This window comes from Danio rerio, chromosome 15 (genome assembly GCF_049306965.1).
Source record: "Danio rerio strain Tuebingen ecotype United States chromosome 15, GRCz12tu, whole genome shotgun sequence".
NCBI classification, from domain to species: domain Eukaryota; kingdom Metazoa; phylum Chordata; class Actinopteri; order Cypriniformes; family Danionidae; genus Danio; species Danio rerio.
The window spans coordinates 32,613,138-32,636,770 of record NC_133190.1 but is presented as its reverse complement, the minus strand read 5'-3'; the positions used below and the strand labels follow the sequence as shown (position 1 = coordinate 32,636,770).

The 23,633-nt window shown below is 39.3% G+C and overlaps 1 long non-coding RNA gene across 2 annotated transcripts in view; it reads left to right on the top strand.

Moving 5' to 3' along the window:
• Positions 1-21,970, top strand: part of LOC141377866 (uncharacterized) — a 107,119-nt gene extending 85,149 nt beyond the window's left edge. For both annotated transcript variants that reach the window (XR_012390911.1, XR_012390913.1), the window contains one exon: positions 21,151-21,970. This is a non-coding gene — a long non-coding RNA (uncharacterized lncRNA). The remainder of the gene's footprint in view (positions 1-21,150) is intronic.
• Positions 21,971-23,633: the final 1,663 nt, after the last annotated feature.

Below are 23,633 nucleotides of genomic sequence, written 5' to 3'. Positions count from 1 at the left end.
ACTGGTGAGTCCAGCTGCGCTCTCATAGCGGGGAATTGAAAACAAAACCTTCGTTGCGGCACATTTATAAACGCAACAATGACGACCCATGTCTTTAAACAATTCTTCTTCTTCCACTTGTTCTAATTAAGGTTGGCAACACAATGTGGCGTCTCTCTGCCATTTTAACATTGTAACAGGTAAAAACAATCTTCAAAGCTATCATGCATTTTAATAAAGTTACATCTCATACACAATAGAGTGCGCTGATTGGTTGGAACCAAGTATATCTCTTGAATTAATGATGAAAGCTCAAAGGCGTCACTTTGTACTCAGTGGTACAGACAGCCAATCTAGATTCTGGAATTTACAAAAACAACCAATTTTCACTTTTTAGTGAAATATATGTGTCCTAATAGTGTTTTTAGCAGCGTGGGACACATATATGACTGTCAGAATCCCAAAAAATGTGTTTTGGTGTTTCGTGACCCTTTAAGATGTTGACCAGATGTTGGATTTTGGTCACCTGACATCACAAGCTAAATCTAACCTAATATTAACGTCTTATGATGTTGTGTGCCTGCTGGGTATATATTTATTATATTTTGGTAAACTGTACATTCTTTGTATGTTTTTTTCCTGTTTGATTATATAATTCTATTATTATTGTTGTTGTAATAATAATCATCATAACACATCCCAATACACCTGTTAAATGTATTATTTTAAAAATATATGATTTATGAATTAAAATATTTTAATTATTGGTTTTATTATTATCAGTAATAATAATAATAATAATAATAATAATAATAATAATAATAGTAATAAGTGTCACTATCACCAGCGATCCAGGCTTGAAGATCACGCACGATTGCCCAGACTACAAATCTGTTAATTTATGAAATACATTTCCCATCATGCAACACACACACACACACACACACACACACACACACACACACACACACACACACACACACACACACACTGTTACGGTTCTTCGATGATTACACACACAGCTGAAAGTTGATCAAGGACACATTACACAGACTATACACCACACTTGCACACACATGGCTGAGTCTTGTTTGTCTGTAACACCACAAAGCATAATCCTGTCTAGTGTTTCTGTGTTTTGATCTTTGCCTTGTTTTCTCGTCATTGACTCTTTGCTGCCTGTACTTAGTGGTGGGCAAAGCAAAGCTCCATGAAATACTGAAACAGTCAAAGCAAATGTGTCGAAGCTTCAAAATGTTTTGAAACCCATATCTACAGGGACATCTAGTGGTCATTTTTCATGTATTGTTCTGAAACAGCTTCAGCAAAGAAACAGTTAAGCAAACTGAGGTATTATACCCCACGTTGTTGAGTTTAGGTTTTAAGTGACTTAGTGGAGCGATGAGAGTTCCAGGGTGATACAGCTATAGATGTTAATTTTTTAAAGGCTCTGTTCTTGTAACGTATTTTGTTTTAACATTGGAATGAGCACTTTGGGAATAAATATGTCTTGTTTCGGTAATATAAAATTAACATTACTAAAGTCAGGATTTGAATTCTGTGCACATGGATGGTACATTAGGCTACATGAGATTTTTTGACCCTGTCAGTCAACCGCTGATTCGACAGGTTTCGAATTGCTTCTGAAATGACAGATGCTTTGAATCGCTTTAGTCAAGTGACCTGGTGTTTTGAAACATTTTAGTCAAGCGACCTCTGTTTCAAATAATCTTAGTCACGTAACCTGTGTGTTTTGAATTACCTTAGTCATGCAACCTGGGTGTTTTGGATCATGCTTCGGTGCAGTGTTATGAAACACTTACACTTCGGGATGTTAAAATGTCAGTTTCACATCAGCCATCCTACCTGTTACTTGATTTCGCTTTTTGGATTACCTGTATGTACCCGTTTGCTCCTGTGTTTGATTGTTGCCTGCCTGACTATTCTCTGTTTCAAGAGTTCACACTTAGATACTGTTTGACAACTTGTTAGCAAGTTAGCAGGTTTGGCATGCTGTCCCAGGAGAGAACCCTGAGCTCGGAGATAGTTGAGCCCAGGGTTCCCGCCAGGTCCATAAAGCATGTGAGGGGAGTACGAGGTCAGGTGTTCTCGAGAGCTCCCCTCGGCAAAAGAGGAAAGGAGGAGAAGGGGTGGATGGGGGGTTTCTTCGGAAAACGAAGATAGGGGTGTACATTTTAGCTAGGTTATTTATAGTGGGTTTGGATCGTTCCGATTGGCTAGCTAATGAGCTTAGATGAGTGGCCGGCTGCAGTCAATCATATCACGTGCTCCTCTCGAAATTAGTTTATGAAACTTCATTTCAAGAGTTCACACTTAGATACTGTTTGACAACTTGTTAGCAAGTTAGCAGGTTTGGCATGCTGTCCCGGGAGAGAACCCTGAGCTCGGAGATAGTTGAGCCCAGGGTTCCCGCCAGGTCCATAAAGCATGTGAGGGGAGTACGAGGTCAGGTGTTCTCGAGAGCTCCCCAAATGCATGAGACTCGGGACAGCAGCCGTGTATTCGAAGAAACTCCCCGAAAGGCTTGAAATGCTATATCCGGCTGCTGGATATAGTGGTTGAAAGTGAAGGGGCTCCGATGGGAGCCAAGGGGGATACGGGCTCTTGCGGGAGCCCGTGCCGAGTTGGCGTGGGCTATAAATACTCCAGCTGGATTAGAAACTAAGGGAAACCCCAGCGGGGGTCAGAGCTGTGGGATGGACGGGGATCCAGTTGGAGTCAAAATGATGAGGAGTGAAAAGTGAGGACTCCAGCTGGATGAGGGGGTTACTAGGGCTGCGGGGGGGTCAGGGGCTCCTAAGGAGTAATTGCTCGAGGAACACTCCTTGCGGAGATAGAGCTGTGAGGTGACAGCACTATATATAAATATATATGTATATGCGATATATAGATATATATATATATAATGGGGAAAACTAAGGCCTTGGGGGGGCGATTTTACTTGACTCCAGCGGGAGTCTAGCTCTTTTGGGCTCTCCAGCGGGAGATAGAGCTGCAAGTGCCATCTCCAGCTAGGGACGGGAACGATGGAGGGCAGGTGGAGGCCCCAGCTGAAGGGTGAGTGGCGGTTGGGCGATGACCCCTGCGGGGGTCGAATGCTCGGGAGCAACTCTTGCTAGAGTTAGAGCTTGAGGGTGACAGCACTATATATAAATATATATGTATATGTGATATATAGATATATATATATATAATGGGGAAAAACTAAGGCCTTGGGGGGGCGATTTTACTTGACTCCAGCGGGAGTCTAGCTCTTTTGGGCTCTCCAGCGGGAGATAGAGCTGCAAGTGCCATCTCCAGCTAGGGACGGGAACGATGGAGGGCAGGTGGAGGCCCCAGCTGAAGGGTGAGTGGCGTTTGGGAGATGACCCCTGCGGGGGTCGAATGCTCGTGAGCAACTCTTGCGAGTGTTAGAGCTTGAAGGTGACAGCACTATATATAAGTATATATTTATATGCGTGGGTGCATATAGATATATAGATATATAAATAAATTTTAAAAATAAAAGATAAATGTGAAAAATAAATAAGAAATCAAGAAAAATAAGGTCTAGGGCCGGGGAGGGTCAGTGACTCGTGCTCGTGTCACAGCTCAGGGTTGGGTGAGCTAATTGTGGCCAACTCCAGTAGGAGTCGGGAGAGATGATGGGGAGATGGAGACTTCTACTAGAGGGTGACGGGCGGAATAGGTGCTCTGGGAGTGTTCCAGCGGGAACTGAGCATGAGGGTGGCGGCACTATATATAAATTTATATTTATATGCGTGGGTGCATATGAATATACATTTATATAAAACAAATCGAACAGAGAAAATAAAATAAGACTATATTATATAGCATTATAAGAAATGATATATAATATATAAAAGCTAGGGCTGGGGCAAGACTAATATGATTCCTGCCGGAATCAAAGCTCTGTGTAACGTTGTACGGGTTCAGAGCCAAGGGGCGGGGTCCTACAGAAGTCCTAGAATGGGGTGGGGGCAGTGGAGACTTCTGTGGCAGCGGCCTGGGGGGGCGGAGTGGCAGAAGGGGGCTTGGGCAGGAGGAACATCTGCTGTAGTAAGGTGAGTGTCTAGGTAGAGAAGCTGAGTGCAACTCAAGCTGGAAGGAGGGAAACCGTTAGGAGGCTGGGTCGTGCCTGCTCCTTTACATAATTGGGTAGCTCTTCCGCCCCTGGGGAGCTGGCATGGCTGGGTCTTGACTTGTCCCTGGATTATGCCTGTGCCCTTGGCCGCTGGGATTGGCATTTCTGCTAGTGAGGGTCCTCTGGGCTTCCTTAAGATGGCTGTGGCTCAGCCTGATGTAAGATTTAAAGGCGTCGGAAGACCATCTTCCAAGTGTTTGTATGTGTTGTTGCGTTAACCCTTTGTGTGCGGCTGTGGTGGCGGCTCCGATTCTGAATGAATGGCTGGAGTATGATTCTGATGGGAAGCCTGAATGATGTAGGGTAGCTTTGAGGTGTTTTTGGAACCAAAAGCGTGTCACTGGGTTGTGTGTGTCGTCTATGAACAGGGGGGCTAAGGGACTGTTGCTTAGTGATTTCCTATAGTGAATATAAGCTAGGAGTGTTTGGAAGGGGCTTGTGGAGGAGGGAATGTTAAATATGTAGATGCAATGTCCTTTTCTTGATTGATCTGTTTTGCTTTGTTTGATGAGGAAAGAAATTGTCTCCTCATCAATCAGGGTCAGATCAGCTATAGTGGGGTGAATAGAAGGATCAAATTTTGATGTTACTGTAAATTCAGAACATCTGAGAAATCCGAAAAAGGCAAGAATAAACATTGCATCTAGTGTGCGGTCTGTATGAAAAGATGTGTAGCCTTTCCTGAGCGTGGAAATGCATTTGGAGAGTATGTTATGTGTGATGGGCAATCTGGCATCTGGGGTGGGGGGGCGTGCTTTCTGTATGCCTTTAATAAGAAGGCTGACTTGAGAGTTGGCAATGGATTCAGAAATGGAGCCGTACATGAGTTTGTGAAAAAACTGAATACCACTTAAATAGCTCTTAATGGAGTTTGCCTGCATGTTTTTATGAAAATGAAGGTATGTAATAAATGAGCTTATTGTAAGCAGGGAGAAATCTGGGAATATGGTGTTGTATGTGAAATGAAAGTGTTTGAATGTTTTCCATGCAGTGAGATATGCTTGTAAGGTCCTTGGAGCCACAGCCTGCAGAATGAGGGATATGGATGTTTGGTGCAGCTCATGCATTGGATGATTTATTGGAATATCATCTCTGAATAAGGAGGGATGGGAGTCGGGTGCTGCTCTGCCTCCGGCGCTAGTTGTCTGAATCTCTGGAAAAGAAAGCGAGAAAGAGCGTCAGCAATTTGATTATGAAAACCGGGCACATGTATAGCAGTTATGATAAATTGTTTTTTGGCTGCGGTCCAAATAAGGCGACGGAGAAGCGGCATTAAAGCGGGAGAGTGAGAGCGCCCTCTGTTAATGCAGTGCACAACGGCTTCGTTGTCACAGTGAATGAGAATGCTAGAGGCAGACCATTCGTCTCCCCATAATAAGGCAGCGGCTACTATGGGGTATAATTCGAATAAAGCAGACGAATATTGAGGTAGAGGAGTTTCCAGCATTTGAGAGGGCCAATCAGAGGCGAACCAGCGGCCTTGGTAGAAACCGCCGAATCCTACCGAGGGAGCTGCGTCCGTGTATAGCTGGATGTCTACGGGGGATGCAATTAGATCGCTATACAGGAATGAGCAGCCGTTCCAGCACTTAAGGAAGGAAATCCACAGGCTGAGTTCATTGCGGCAGGGGTCGGATAACGTTATGTTATCTTCTAAGCTGTGGACGGAAGCTGCGAGTTGTAGGAGGTGAGTGATAAACGGGCGTCCCTGAGGAATGATACGCATGGCGAAATTAAGATGTCCTAATATTGATAGCAGTTCGCGTTTAGAACATTCATGTTTCTCCAAAAATATGGAAGATAGAGAAATGATTCGATCAATTTTCTCTTTGGGCAGCGAAGCTTCAAATTTTTGGGAGTCCAAATTAATGCCTAGAAATTCTAAGCGAGTGCTGGGTCCAGCGGTTTTTTCTTCTGCAAGGGGGATACCCAGCCTAGCGAAAACTGCTTTAGTAGTCGCTAGGTGTTGAGCAGGTGGGGTATGGGGGGGAGAGATGATGAGGAAATCATCAAGGAGGTGGACTACGTGCGGGATTCCGTAATTATTAGCGAGGATCCAACATATAGCTTCTGAAAGCATGTCGAAAATTTTGGGGCTGCTTCTGCAGCCGAACGTAAGACGGACTGCGAAATAAAATTGGGATTTCCAATTGATGCCAAAGAGGTGCCAGAAATCAGGGTGTAACGGCATAATTTTAAAAGCTGACGTAATGTCAACTTTAGCGAGCCAAGCGTTACGGCCGACGAGTTTAATTAGAGAAATTGCTTGGTCTATGTCATGGTAGTTCAATGAGAATTCATCGGGTGAAATTAAACTATTAATGCTTGAAAAGGCAGAATTATGAGGAGAAGACAGGTCGATTATTAGTCGTTTTTTCCCAGAAAATTTTCTGGTTGCTACGCCGATTGGACTAATTCGATAGGTGCTAAACGGGGGGGGCAAGAAAGGGACCGATCATAAATTTATTATCGATCTCTTTCTTGATTAGATGATCCACCACATCTGGTCCGGCGTTAGCGGATTGGAGATTAGGACATGCGAGGTTATAGGAAGGAAGGGTCGAAACACCAGGGTGGAATCCATTAGACAGACCTGAAATGAGAAATTCAGAAAAATTAGGATCAGGGTGCAAGCATAATTCAGAATACAGATTAGAAATATCAACAGGAGTCGACAAGTAATTTCTATGTTTTTTATTTGCTTTTAGTACTTGGCAGACGACACGAGCGTGTGCGCCGCCGCAGTAGCTACAAGTGTGCAGGAATTTGCACGGGTGGCGAAAGCATCTAGCGATATTAAAGCTTTGACAGATTTAAGAAGGAGGGTTTTGAGAGGAGGGAGGAGGAAGTAGAGAGGGGATAGTGGAAGTAGAAGGGCGAGGTACGTAGCTGGTGGATTTTGGGGTTTGTAGTTCTTTATCGGCGGAGGGAATTACGAAGGGACAGGAAGTGGTCGGGTGAAGGTTAGAGCGGCAGACCGCGCAGGATAGATTGCGACATCCTAAGAATACTCTGTTGTGGAGATCAGTGTCCAAAGCCCCCCAATAAGTACACTGATTCCACTGAGTGACGCGAATTGCGCATTTAGCTGAGAATAATTTATGATATGTGTAGAAATGTGTTCCCCCATAGGAGAGCGCGAGCTCTGAGATGATGGCCATATAGTCATTCAGCTCGCGCCTCCTATGGGGAAAAACTGAGCAGATGGTTTCTGTGTATCGTGCGAAGGCTACGTGAAATTCGGCAATGGAGAGTGTGCGAGTTTGTGAACTGACTGGTGGTTTAAGGGTAATAGTGAATTCGCCGCAATCCACCTGTCGCTCTGCCGAGGGAGGTGCTATGGGTGAAAGGAGTGTTGAAAGGTCTATGTCGGCACCTGATAAGATGAGGTTTCTGATGGCATTGGAGATCGGGGGTGGTTCCAGGACTGGAGCATTTTGCGGAATGGGAAGGGGTGTGGCGGTGCTTAGAGTGAAGGGGGGCCGTGCGGAAGAGATGCTAGTACGAAGAGTAGACTGTTGGGGAGGGTTAGTAATGACAGTGGGTGCTTGGTGGAGGGATGTAGAGGGGAAAAAGGAGGTAGTAGAAGAGGGGAAATTAGTAGGAAGAGGAACGGCGTTATGGATCGTAGGAAAAGTTTGAGTGGGAAAAAACTGAGTTGAAGAATGGGGAAGGTTAGAAGGGAGAATAGAATGAGGAGGGTTGAGAGAGGGAGAGATGTCTGGAAGAGCAGGAATGGAGTTTCCGCTGGAAAGTGGAGCTGGAGGCCAGAGAAGGGGAGTGGGAAGTCCTGGAGTGGCGTGATTTTCCTGTGGATTGTCTGTGTTTTGAAAGGTAATGGTAACGGGTGCAGACTGTCCAGTAGCTTGAGGTAGCTTTTTATTTGTTTTCCTGGTTGCTTTCTTGGGTGGTCCGGGGTGGTTAGTTGCTTGCTGTGCAGAAGTCGGTTGAGGATAGGGGGTGTGCCGGGATCGAGTTGGTCTGCTGTCCTGAGGGGGAGGAGTTGGTGAAGGGATGGTTTCGTAGAGTTTCAACAGTTCAGCTTTGTTGCAGCGGTTGGGGATGGATATACCGGCGTTTGTAATGGTCTGACGGAGTTCGGCGACTGTCATTTTATTTGAGATGAGGGATGAGGATCTTGCAGATGCGTATGATGAAGATGGAGAAGGTAAGTTGCGGTTTGGGGTTATGGGGGATGGAGACTGTGTACGGCGATGGGTCCTTGAAACTGTAGAGCGGATGGGTCTTCTGCCTCTTATGGGAGCTTCGGTGTTTGTTTGGTTTCCGGTTGGGGCTTGTTGTCCTTGTGCTGGTGTTCCTAGGGGAGCGGGTGTATCGTCTCTTTCCATGATGTTGTTGTTTAGTTGATGATGGCGTGTCCGTTGAATTTTTTGAGTTTTGTTGTTGCTGTCGTTGTTGATTTGTAGTAGGTTGAAGTTAATGTCGCAGGCGATGGTATGGTAGATGAAGATTTGAGGATTTGAAGAGGAGCTGTGTCCGTCCTTCTGTGCTTCTTCGGAAAACGAAGATAGGGGTGTACATTTTAGCTAGGTTATTTATAGTGGGTTTGGATCGTTCCGATTGGCTAGCTAATGAGCTTAGATGAGTGGCCGGCTGCAGTCAATCATATCACGTGCTCCTCTCGAAATTAGTTTATGAAACTTCATTTAATAAACTGCACGTACAGTAGGTGAGAGTTCAAAGTGACTATTACCGCCGCGTCTTATACCGCCGCCGTTTGAAATAACTGCCGCTCTGTTTTTAGTATATGACAGCAGCTTGTGAATGAGCCGCCAGGGGGCGCAAAGGGACGGGATGCGAACGGACAGAAATAGCCTTTACAGCAGCTTTAAATATGCTACTGTGCTTGTAAATGAGATTAAACAATAAGTCAAAGCATTATAATTCCTTCATTAATCATTTAAAATTTGTTAACACACTTTATTGTAAACTTTTTAAGTGCAAAGAGGACTAGTTTTGGAAAATAGAATTGAAGAAATAAAAGACAACTAACATGAAAGCACAAACATTCAGTACAAATAAGTAGTCTTAAATAAATAAATAAAGCAGTCTTTTAGCCTAAATATAGAGAGATGTTCAGTGTTTGCTATTTTGATAGGACTAAGACAAGACATTTTCATTTATGTTTTTATTTCTGTTTTTGTTTTAATTTTCGTTGTTGATTATATTTTACTATCTTATTTTATGTCTCAACAATTGTACATAATAATAAACGAATAATGAAAACTAATTAATAATGAAATTAGGCCTAAATAAATTATTTATTTAAAGATATTGCAGCGAAACACTGAGAAACGGTCAGGGGCATGGTCTAAAGAGCTTAAGTTGAATGCTGCTTCATCAAAAGCAAATAAATAAATAAATAAATTGACCTACCTTAAGGAGATCACTGAAAGTATAATAAAACAAATTTTGCCGCAGGACATAACATAAATTAAGTCTCGCAGGTTTATCTTTAATAATTTAGTTTCAGTTCAGTTTTTTTTTTTTTTCAAAACGTCAATGTTCTCCTTTAAAGAAGCTATAACTGTTGTTTTGTTTTTTAATTAATGGCTCAGTATGTTTGGTATTTTAATTTCAATTTCAGTCACCTTGCATATGCGTGTGAAATATAATGCCGCATAACCGCGAAAAAAGAAGAAAAAACTGTCAGTTAGACCTAATTCATCAAAATGAACTGTAATAAAATACAGCATGTATGTTAATACTGGCAGAATGTGAACAAACTCAAGGTAAGGCTAAGATATGTGCTTGCTTTTTTAATGCATTTAAAAAGATTTGCGGCTACTATGGTGTATAATAATGTTTTTTCTTCCTTTTTTGTATGGTAAAGGACAATGCACATTGTTATTGATGTAAACTTAGACTAAAACTTACCATTGATAAATGTGACCTAGCCTACTTCAAGCAGATAACTTAAAGTATAATAAAAATAATTTTGCCACAGGACATAAATAAAGTCCCGCAAGTTTAGTTTTAATAATTTGGTTTCAGTTTTGTTCAGTTTTTTTTTTCTCAAAACATCTGTTTTTCTTTAAAGTAAAATTGTTGTTTTTTGTTGTTGTTGTTTTACTTGTAATGGCTCTCTCTCTCTCTCTCTCTCTCTCTCTCTCTTTCTCTCTCTCTCTCTCTCTCTCTCTCTCTCTCTCTCTCTCTCTCTCTCTCTCTCTCTCTATATATATATATATATATATATATATATATATGTAATTATTTAATAATATATAATTATTAATATATTCTTAATAAACTTCCCAGCCACAAAAATTGAAGAACACAACTTGTATTAAAACTGGGCGGGGATTAGAAAGAATACAATGCTTGTTATATAATTTAAAATGTTATTCCTCTTGTTCAATTTCTGCATGCACATTTTTTCACTCGCTACTCTGCCAGGAACTTCGCCGCTGGAGAGCACCTTCAAAAATCTCAATCTCGTGGCTCATTCTTCACGAATATAGAATTAAAATAATGGCGCGATAGGTTTATTGTGCATCCCGCGGGTGCAACCAACAAGAGTTGTGCATTTTAGTTTAACTTTTTGAGCGTTAAAAGCAGTTCTGTGTTAGTTTTTATTTAAATATATCAAGTAGAAACTAAACAGCGCATTCTCTCCGCCTCCTCGTTCATAACCAGCCACGCACTGCTGAAGCAGGCAATAGAGACACTCCGTAATTCATAATCTTAGCTGATGTTTCGGAGTCGAAAGAATATATTAAAGAGAAATGTTCTTTTAACAGTCCCGATATGTTTAATCTTTTTTTTTCTGTCATTTCTCTTCAGGAAATTATATTTTTTTAAAGCTGCTTGATTCTTTTAAAACCGAAAGCAGAGCCCGGCAATTGGTGTTTTTCCATAAGATACGCTTTGTGAAGTTTTTAATGTGTTTTTAAATAGTTTTATTCTATTCAAAGCAGCACCTATATGCCAATTTATCCTAAAAACGCGGCATAGGAGCCATGCATGTCATGTGTCACATAACTGCATTTTCCTATGCGTGCGCGATCAATTTCTGATCCTTTTGCATAAAGGTTTTTAATCAAAAACAGGTCATTTAATTACTTTCGATGTGCTAAAATATTTGTTAGACGAATGTTATTTTAAAAAAAGCATATGCACATATTACAATTGTAAAATAGTCTAAAATGCATGGTCTGATCAGAAATAAAGGAAATTAGTTATATTTCATTATTTAATGCATAAAATAGGCTAGTCTTTTTATAAATTGAGTTGAATTGAATTGAATTGAATTGATTTGAAACTTTTAATTGCATTTTTACGTCCTGTAAATAATAAAAGTTGCATCAGATTGATGAAAACGAATCTTAATACCTGCAAACAGGGCCACAGTTACTTCTTTTTTCACTGACTGGCATGAATGGCAAACGCGTCAGAAAAAAACTGCTGAATCTGCGCGAATATTTGGTTAACTTATAAAACAAATGTCTGGTTTAGTGATGTTAGTAATGCATAGAAAAATGCAAAGCAGAATTCTCCTAAGCTCATTAACCCATGCACTGATGACAGCGAGGGAATCACTGGCCCACCATTTTATTTATTAAAGGTATTATTTCACTGACCTGAACATAACCATTTATAATATAATTTTTAACCTATCGTCTAAAGCAGGCAACACTCTATTCAGCTATGTTCTGTGTTTTTACGTAAAAATATATTCGTTTTGGCGAATGCTTGGAGCATAATATAGATATTTTAAATAACACATTAAGTTCAGTTGTTGTGCATAGAAACATTCATTTTCATAAGGCCCCATATTTAATGCGGTTTCGTTTTTAAACGCATAGGTTTTGTTAAGCCATCCGTCCTATTTTTGGATTTTGTGTATTCATGTTTATGAAAAACACTTAAAGAGTGGAGACCCCTTCCCCCTATTCATAACCAAAAGCTTGTCTGTTAGGTGTTAATGGGCATCAGTGAGGCTGAAATCATGTCGCGTTTTCACTTTCGGGCTAGTAGCTTGCAGCATGACACGCAAACCCTGCCCCCAGAACGTCCCCGGAATTAGATGTTGCATATTGTATCTGTGATCTTAAGGAAAGTGTTAAGTAGACTATTTAAGCACAGAGCGAGTAATAAAACAGCATATATTGCGTTGCGCTCAGCAGCTTTTCACTAATAAAGCTCTTCATGTAAATTTAATTTTTCAATTTTAGCGCGTCATATAAAAACATCAATGCTTGTTTGGGGACACAGAACACACTTATTTTTGTAGTTTCCCCTGATCCGTTTTTAAAGTGGCACTGCACATTTGGTTAACTGAAAAAAGGTCGCAGTTCATGCATTCACTCACCCCAAAAATGCTCTGTTTGCATGATTTGATTATTCAAATTGAGATAAATTCAAATTTTTAATAAAATCATTATTAAAATCATCGTATCCTAAATAAATAATAAATAAATAAATCATATTTTAAACCTTCTCTGGTGTTTACTGTTTTTAGAGAATATATAAAATCTTTTTTTTTAACAAAGCCTTTGTAAAATGGCTTTGTTTAATATGGCTTTAAAGGTTTCATTTATGTAGGCTATAAAGGCCTACCTTGTTGCTTTTGCTTGTTTTATAATGGTTTATTTATTTCATGCGATTTTATTATATCAGATATTTGTAATTCTTTAAATTATATTTCAATATGGCTTAGGCTATTTTATAAAGATATGACACTTGTTTTAAGTCTACAAAAGGGTACACGTAAAGTTTTATGTCTTTCTGTTTTGTTCATATTGTGTATTATCAAAATAAATAACAAAAAGAAAGAAGCTGCTCGCAGCTTACCAGAGCTGTGAAGGGAGCGCTCATTTGCTCAATCTCTCACACACACATATGCAGGCATATAAACACGCACAAACACACCGTTTAAACTTGACAAAAACTCTCGAAAACCTTTAGTCTGCTGTGTCTTTAATATGGTGTAAAGATTATTATGCGTTATTGAAACATCCAGGGGGACGCAGCAAAGTCACTTATAAATTAAAATTGTATTATTTTATGCAACAGCCTTACATTTAAAACGGAAACATAACGGCGATTATAATCAAAAAGACCTCTCAACCCATAAGGCTAGATGTTTTCTTTCCCTTATTTATTAATTTATTTGTTCATGTATTTGGCGCATGTAACTCGTGTGCCTTCGGAAAACTAGTGTAATGACGGCAAGCCATCTTTCCCAGACTTGGGGCAAAGTCCGCCTCTCCTTTCACTTCGCCCCCCAAAGCCCCAGCTGGCCCTCCTGGCATCCTCTGCGTAAAACATATGCTGGATAAGTTGACGGTTCATTTCGCTGTGGCAATTACAGACTTATAAAGGGACTAAGCCGAAAAGAAAATGAATGAAAGAATGAATTAATAATAATAATAATAATAATAATAATAATAATAAAATAAGGTAATGATCTTTACACAGATGCCGCGTACGTGGCATTTTTTATTTTTAGAGATGGTTCATTTGAATTGCCTCTGCCACTTCCCCCACCTCAAACCTGAAAGTTGCAGAGAGAACTATAGCCTTATTTACACCTTAGCCTCAATAGCAACAGTTCATAGCCCATTTACACCAAGACAGCGCAAGTTTATCGGAAGAATGTCAAATCAGAATCACGCAGATGAAGCACACCAGCTACTACTATCATGAATCTATTAAAATGGCATTGGCATAACTTTATTTATTTTCAGCAGCTTTTTTTCGCTCAACAGAAATGCGGCGTTGGGAAGCATTTAATAAATAAAAGCAGGGTTAATAGTGACGTGATTCAAATGATGGATCTGCGACAGAGAAACTATAGGGGTTTTGGGAAACACTCACTACTATATCCTCCCCCCCAAACTATGTATATTCAGCGCAAGTTACTGTACGGCTTTGTTTGGGAAAGCACAGGTCCGCTGGTGCCGCGCGCCTCTTTCTCTGGGCCGAAGCGAGATGATTTTAAAAATATTAAAGATATAGATTAATTAATTATTCAGCAAAATTGACATTTATTTCATATTTCACTATGCATTTCATTTGATAGGCTAATCTTTATAGCTTAATTAAACACATATTGTCAAAACCCACACGTGTATGAAAATGAAAATGGCATTTGTTATTATTAGACTCCGATTTGTTATTTGTTGCCTAGGCTATTTTCACATTTGAGGTGCTTTATTGGCATGACAAATAACTGTACATTCGTATTGCCAAAGCAGTGCAGCGTCACTGCGTACAAAGACAGTGCAAAAAGGGCAGTAGTGCAAACAATTATGGATATAACATATAATAAAGAAAATAAAATAAAAAAATTGAATAATAAAAATAAAAATAGAATCATGATAAAGGTAATGATAGTAGCCTATTATCAAAAGTAAGTCCACAAATAAAGAGTTCGAGTATTTGTGTGTTGGAGACAGTGGAGCGGGTATTGCTAGTTGAACGCACAACGCGCTCTGTGCTGGACTTTACACCTGCTTTGATCTGGTGCAGGCATAAATGCGCATGCGGTGGAGGCGCACTCTAAACTCACACTGGAGAAAACTGGACTAGTGGATATCACAAAGACACGCAGTTTAATTTATTTCATGTTTTGCTTAACTAATTCTTTGAATAAAACTATTGAGCTATAAAGGGGAAAAACGCAGAAGAAATTTCCCGTTACATTAATTTTAGCACAGCTGCCATTCATTTTCACATTAGTTTTTGAGTTAGGGATTAATATTAAAGTAGCCTAGTAAAAATGTCTATACTATAAATAATATTATAATTTATTATATCCATTATTATTATTATTATTAATATTATTATTATTATTTTAATTATTATTATTAAGCTATACAATTGACAAAACGCAGAACAAAATATTTGCTTTCATTTTGGCATAGCTAAAGCACACGCTTACAGTTATGTAAAAAAAACATCCCCTTCTACAGCAGCAGTCAATTTAGGACACTTAAAAATGTCTTTTGCGTTTAAAGATGATCGACCTGCGAAGTTATGTTTACAGTGTTGTAAAAGAAAAAGGTAGGCTATTTAGTGCGTGTGGATTTACCGCGGATCCACCTCTTGCGCTGCAGGCTGAATAATATAGGTAGACATGGCTTTCTGTTTGGCTACACTAATGCCTAAAAATGTAACTAAGTAACACATTAATTTTAGAAACTATTTTTAAATGGCCCTTGCGCCCTCAGTTATGATATCCTGCCGCCGGGCCTGCTATAGCGAAACTTTATTGTTTGAGAAGAAACAAAAGCGGAAACTGTGGATGAAAACCTGGCTGGGAAGATGGTGACAACATGAATTTTCTGTTCTTCAACGAGAAAAAAAATCGCAGACAGGACACAATGACGCCGTTTATTATACAACGCAGGTCGTGTTTACGATCAATAATATTAACTAACATTAATATCATATCAATAACTCCTCTTGCTTTAGACTTTACCTTTTAGAGCTTGTTCTTGTTGGCGCAATAAGTTTATTGCATGTATAGGGTAAGAATCAGATTATGAAGAATGATTAAGAGCATGCTTTTCCTTCATTGCATCCTTTCCGTAAGGTGTTTTATTTATTTTTTCATTTAATTTATTTATTTATAATTTTTTTAAATAATGATGACAATATTTACTGTCTAAACATTCCTCGGTATACTACCAACAAATTACGCCCCTGTACCCAAGTAGCCTACCTAAGTTAATTTACATTTCATGTAAAATTAAGAAATAAAAAAAGACCAAAGTATTATGCTAAATATTCGTACAAACGAACATGTTTGTTTTTTAACTTTCGTTGATAAAACAACACAATACAGCCTAGGCTAGTTAAATATTAAATAACTTTAACTGCTTGAAACAGTAAACGTTACATTTTAAAAACTTCTCAAATACTAATCAATAATAATATAAATAGTAACGAAGAACAAAAATATTAGCCTATAGGCTTGTAACAACATAAGTCAGATGTTGGAAAAAAAAACTGCGTCTCTCTGCCTTTTTTTCTATTCATATTTTAAATTATTTGCCAGAAAAACTAACATGTTGACTTTGTTCGGTTTAAGCGGAGACTTATTTGAGATTACAATGTTTCCAGCAGCACTGAGACTGTGTGCCTGTAGCCCATACAGATACTTTTTCGCAACCGTGGCAAAGAGAGTATCTTGCTCCGCCGCCTGCATTTCTCGGAAACCAGCTCTACATTGTGGATCGGCGCGTTCTCAACTACCAAATATGCTGGTCCATTTCTCATCAACGTCTACTATTTATCAGTTTCTCTTTTGTATTTGCCCATTTTTGAAAAGGCCTCTCTACCATACCTGGCTGACTAGCTGGGCATTTGCGTTCAGTAGATGACACCGGAGCTGGCTCCGCATGTCATGGCTGGGTGACATTACCACAGATGGCTATGGAGGTTCGACGTGTTTGTCCATTTAACACTTATTTTTCTAAACAAGCCCTACAAATAGCTTCATCCTAACTATTGATTCGCCTTACTAGTTCGCCACGAATCCAAAATGTTTCCAGATTGGCGATGTAATATAAGTTTTCCAGCAAGGTTCATGGCTGAACTTGAACTTGCTGTATCACGTCTAAGTTAACGTTATGTTCATAAATGTATAGGCTATTTGGCAACAAAACAGAAAATGTGTGTTCTAGAGTGATTGTCGTCACGGTGACCGTCACAGCCCTTACATATGACATTGCATACATTTGCATACATGTTTTAAGCTATAAAATGAAAGCCTCAGTTTGGTGCGGAGTTATTATTATACAAAAATCAAGAAAATCTTTGGATTTGTTTGATTCGTAGATTGTAGGCTATTTTAAAAGCTGATATTATATAAGAACTATTAATAACTGTAATTTTCAAAAAATAAAAAAAATAAATAAAAAGGGGTTTGTTGGTTGTAGCCCACCCTAAATCATCAACAGCCTGCTTTTTTTAGGTTTATGAAGCGGCTCCATACAGCACAGAGGTGATCTGCATCAGCGCTGGTTATTGTCAACACTGTGTGAAACTGTGACGAGAAATATCCTTCTTTCATTTTGCTTCTTTGGCAAAATGTGTCTGTAGAAACGTGTGTTTGCATGTGTTACCATCCCAAGAGTTAACAAATATTTGTTGTACATTTAGGGGCCGATCACAAAGCGCACGCCTTTACGTTGCAAAAACGCGCGACGTACCGCGCTGCCTTTTATGGTTGACAAGAAAAAAATAAGCCTCTTTTGTATGTCACTAGAAAACGACTGAATTAGCTGGTGTGCGCGAGTCGAGTTGCTGTCGATGTTATAATTGTAATTTTAATAATATTGTGATATTTAAGATCTATAAATACAGCTCTGGATAACTTGAAACAGCGACCACAAGTCTCTCCTCAGTCTTTAAAAGTTTATCGTACTCACATTGACAACCCAAACCCCGCTGTCACCTCAACAGAAAGCCTGCAGTGCTTTCATTTGACTGAACAATGAAACAGAGGTAACACGCTTTTTCCACTCGAGCACACAGCGCGCAACGGCAAAACTTAAAGCGCGCTGAGCAAGCATAAGCAGAGCGTAAAACACTGGCGGCAGTCAGTAAACCATTAAACAGATGCCCCGTATGCAGACAAACTTTAAAAATGTATAAAGCATATTTTAATCGTTTAACTGATACCATTCATCGGTTACAAACGCACCCTTTCGGTTATTGCTTAATCAGTTATTTTGAGCATCCCCAACTAAACCGCATGTGCAAGCTCTATTTTTTTTTTCTCTCACGGCCGCACGCCGGAGATCCGGCATGGTGCCGGAATACTTTAAGCCCTGGTAAGATCATGTTTATCACTATAAGAAAACTAAATCAAAATTATATTTTAATTGAACACATCTGATCACATAAGGTACGCACAGAAAAGTCTGTTTAGTGTTGTGAAAAGGCAAAGCTGAATATCTGTGGTTAAACTGCCACCCAGCGGTCAAAAGCTGCTGGCGCATCAAGTACCGCCGTCGCCGCGGTATGAATGGCGGCATAAGGAACACATTGAAGTAGTAACATCTGTAGACTGCAAATTCTGTCGTCCAGCAGTTCAACGTTACAATAAGACAATTTATTTGGCCTTTGGTATTTTTACCAAATTTGGTATGAAAACAATACAGTTATTTTACACTCAGAGATTGATTAAAAAGTTGACTTTAAGTTGAACGCCAGCTGTAAACATGAAGCATTGACTTTTAAAAATAAAACATCAGGCACTTAAACTATAGTTATAATATTATTCTACAGTTTGAGCATTCGCCAACTTGCCTACCAATGCTAACTCCGATGATACTCCCATTAGAACAACATCTAAAAAGCATTTAATTTTTTTATGAGGACTGGAAACGTCCTAGCAGATGTTCTTCATGTGGCACAGTAGGAGACAGGATCCATCTCGAGCCTCCTGGTTCAAAAACAACAGGACAGCTGGCATAAAATAAGCCAAACCAGAGGAAAAGCATCACCTCAGCTCTTCTCAGATGAAATAAATCAGCAAAACTTCTTCCCACTGCGGCTCGCATCATCACAATAAAGCAGACTCGCAGCAGGGGTTGTGTTGTTGTTGTAAAAGCCTAATAATCAGATCAGTGTGGGCATATAACACTTACTTCATCACACCATTATAGATACAGCAGGACGTCAAGATGATCAGAGACAACAGCATCTTGTCCTCAGGCTTTTTTTTTTCCTCATTTCACATGCAAACAAGGTTGGCATCTGCCGTCAGCGAGACATGGCAACGCTTGAATACGTTTACATCTGCATAAGTCCACTCATTTCCACAGAGGCATATCGCTATTCCTGAGAGAGCTTCAGTCCGACTCATAAATCTAAATGTCTTGTATTCATCAGTGATGAGGGTAGTTATTCTTGCTCCTGCAGTGATGATGGCAGGCGCGCTGTCCTCGCTCTCCAGACATTTATGACGATATGTATGCACATGCCGCTTCCAGTTAAGAGCACATTATGTGAGTAATAGTTTGATAAATTGCTCTTGTCACGTCACGCTTGCGCCGCATCATGAGCCACTGGCTGTACTTTCTGGAGCCACATCAGACTCTCTACTGTTCTTGGGCACCTGGGGATTATGAGAAATGAACTGATTCATAATATGCATGCCACTTGAGATGAACTCCTGCTTCAAAAGGAGATAATGTGATTAAATTTTGCACGTTGCGTAACGGTGATTGCAACTTAATACACAATTAATCATGAATCTATAAAAAAGGAACAGAAGAATTATGTGGAACTGCTTTGAAAATAAAAGTGTTGCACAAAATAAATTAACTATTAATTTCTTACATTGCAAGAAAAAGCTGATGCTACATTATATATAATGATTTTGGATGAATAGGAACCTATGAGGGACTTTAAAAATAGCTCAACGAGACACATTTAAATGTTACCCATACAATGGAAAACACTTTTAGAAACTTCTTTTAAAGAGAGTGTAGATGTTCTCTATCTGTCTGTCCGTCTGTCTGTCCATCTGTCCATCCATCCATCCATCTATTCATCCATTCATCCATGTATCTATCTATCAGAGCATGAAGTAGAAGGTTGTAGCAGTCAAAAGTCATTGGGAAGTGTACAGACCTTTGCTTTAAACACATTTTCAGGTGCAGGATGTTGGAATGTCATGCCAATTTCATGCGTGTTTAATCAAAAAGGTTAGGAGAGGGTATTCTTTGATGTCAAAAATATGATCAATTTATTAGATTCAAATGAATAATTTGAGAACAAAGCTCTGGGTCACGTTACCCCAATGCTATACATGAATTACATTCAGGAGGTGCATAACTAACTTACATTTTCCTGACTCCAGCATATACACACAACTGATATCAACAGGTGGAGTTTTGGTGTAACATCACCTATCCGTCATTCTGCAGTCATTTGGTTCTTGTACCAATCTCTTAGCAGTTAAGTGACCTTCAATATATTTCAAAATTTCTACAAACATCAAGCGCCTTGTGACATGTCTAGACTTATTAGACAGAAGTCAAGTCTGGAGCAAGGCCCCCACACTACAGTTATTCTTATTCTGCTATTTCCATATTGTTATGAGTTTCTATAAAGAAGCATACATGATAGTAAGAAAGAAGTATGCTGGGTTAATATATGGTATCATACAAAAGAAAATATTGATTAATCTGTTGTTAGTCTAAACATTTTCTTTTCTAATATAAAGTAGACACAAAACTAATCAAACAAATTCCTTTTCCCCCACAAGGACACCACTAGTCTCTCACACTTCTCTGCTTTAATCACAAGAGCTCTTCTACAGTCTTATGGCCATAGTACTGTATAACTTTATTAACCATGGGCATTTCTGAGCTGTAACTATGTCACCAATGATTTTCCAATGATTTTCAATCAGGTTTAGATCAGGATTTGGGCTAGATATTTAATTGTTTCAGTGTTTTCAGCTTCAAAAAATGGCTTTAGCGGTTTTGCTGACATTTCGAGATGCTCTTTGTCAGACAATACTTGGTGGTGACAATTTTCAACACACACTGGTGACGACTATCTAAGCTGTAAAGGTCAACTGTGAAAACATAAATATTTAAACAAATTTTTGTCATTAATATTTAGCTTTTTTGTTGTCTGTAGTGGGTTCACTTTGATTCCAGTTTCATTTATGCATACTGGATGTGCGCTATTGCAAATGAAAAAACAAATCAAGAAAACCTGCTAATAAATAAATCTGCTTTCATTGCTGAAAGTAGACTTTGTCCCCATGGTTTTCAACAAATGTTAGTCTCCAGGGATTTGATTCATTCTGCTGATGAGTGGTTTGGTTGGAGGGCTCTCTGTCCACATTTTCTTTTCTTCTTCAGGACACTGTTTTATGAGAGAGATCTGTACCCTGGTCAGAGATGAACTACTGATCAATTCCAGCTGCAGTGTTGAACCGACTGCAGAGTTAGAGTATGGACAGAGTTAGAGATTCTTTGCATTATCTTTTCCTCTTTTGGATTTTCTTTCAGATGGCCAGCCTTTTTTGGGGACTTGTGTTACAGATGCAATATTCTAGAAATCACAGATTTGGAATCACCATCACTCCTCTTCATCCATTAGTTCTTCATCTGATCAGCTGCTGTCTGAGAATTTCGGCCACTTTAGAAAGGATCACTATCAGTCAATAAAAGCTGGAAATTCAGCTGCCAGTTGAATAGGGATTGTCAGATAATTAAAGACTTTTCTGCTGATAGGAATCTCTAATTTTGATCATGTGTTTGTTTGGAACATCTCAAGCTTTTATATTGTACTTCAGAAAATACAGTTGAATTATGATAATTTCCTATAGGACTAAGCTGTAACATCTCACTTTAACTGAAAACATATAGCAGATAGCACATGATTGTACTGTAATGCGTGAGATTATTGAAAGGATAAAAAGACTTTTGAATACGCAAGAGCTTATTGTGAAATTGAACCTTGTTTTCAGTTGCTTGCCTTGACCATTTCTGTGGCAGCATTGCATTAGTGTGGTAGACTGCCTGTCTATACAGTTGGCCATTTTCTTGTGTGGAAGCATCCATTCATATTTAGAGGAGAAATGATCAAAGGAAGGCAGGAAATAACAGAAGGCAGGAGATTTGTTTGATGATTACATCTGCGCTGTCTTCCTGTGCTGCACAGTATCTCTCATGGCTCATCTCCACTCGCTGCGAATAACTGAACCCGAGGAGGAAACCTGACAGTATGTTTGTGCTGTCAAAGTGCACTTATGGATGGCATATGCATCTGTTATGAAGTTATTTACATAAAATATTACAATTCAGATTAAAGTGAATTTTAACCCTCAAAAGCATTAGGCTTACATTTAAAGTGGATGAACCAGAATTGGTTATCAAATTCCCATTCATTTGAATTGCACAGTTTTTAACATTAAAATAGCCTTGAAGGCATTGTTCAACCAAAAATGAAAATTTGCTGTTAATTAGCTGAACCTCAGGCCAAGTTGCTGGCAACCTTTTCTCTTTAGTTGAACATTAAAAGAGGATTTTTAGCTGAAACAGTGGTCTTCATTGATTTATAAAATGCTAATTCAAATCTACTGGCACTTTGAGGGTCAAAAAAGATACACAGACAAAAGCTACATAGAACCATAACCTTCATAGAAAATAAAGTCTTTGGTGAAGTTCCAGTTTACGTGAGTATCCCATGGTAGAGACTTATCTATGTAAATTCCCAAATACTTGTATGACTGTACCTGAGTGTTTTTGTGATTATGTACAAACACTGGTAAATGTTCAAAAACACACTTGGGATCAAATATTATTTCCTTAGTTTTTTGTATTAACTTTAAAGAAGTTTTCATCACACCACTCAACAAATGAATCAATTTCAGAAAAATAAACACAAACAGGATCTTGTTTTTTAGCAAACTTAAAATTACCCTATCATCTGAGTATTTAAGATTCTGTGAGTGCCTGCTTGAGCACTCATTAGTATATAGAGTAAACAAAAGTGATGAGCCCTGAGGGACACCAGAACTACTATATTAAAGTTTAAACAAACTATTATTTACTTTGACTGACTGAGTTCAGTTTTCAAAAAGCAGTAATACCATTCAATAATTGTAGGATTTACTCCTAACTTTTTTAGTTTCCTAATTAAAACATTTGGTTGAACCATATTAAACGCTGATATAAAATCAAAGAAAAGTACACATGCACATGCATCAGGGCCTTCTAAATGATTCAAAACAAAGTGCAACAGACTATTAATAGCATCACATGTACCTACTCCTTTGCTCTATGCAAACTGAAGTGGATCAAGTTGGTCATATTTTTTCTTAGCAGTGACACCATGGACACTGACACCACTATATGTGTTATCTTCATCTCCATTGTCAGCGTCCTTCACATTACAAGTAAAGCCTTCTATTTATTTCAACCCAAGCTCATTCTAAAAACGTAGTCCCATGGACGTTTCTGGAGACTGCAAATTAAGTAGCCAGAGAAATGTATAGCTGCATTTCATTTTTTAATTGCACGAAACGGGGTGGTATGACATCATTCCTTTTCTTGCTTACCGGCTGACCGCTTACCTCCTTGTGGAGGGCTTTCCTGATGCAACCAGTTTGAACAGCTAGCTCGTCGTGTAGGTTGGCAGACTTGACATGCAGAGAGGAGCTGACCACGACGAAAACCAGGTTCAGGTCCAGGGAAGAGCGGTTCCAGAAATCAGGTAAGACAAAAACAGTATCCAAAAAATGAAACGAACAAGTGAATAACAGGTTGAAAATGTGACGAGGGCTTTTCTTTTTCTGGACGGCTTTTGTAAATTGTTGGTTGGGTTTAGGGAAGTAAGTGGGTGGGCGGGTCAATCAGTAAAATTGGTTGGCTTTAGGGAAGGAGAAGGCAGGGTCAGTCGATTGGCCGGTCGCACAGTCAATCATTCAGTCAGTCAGACATACGGTCGTTCGACAGCGGCCTTTGGTAGGTTTACACGAGAACAGCGC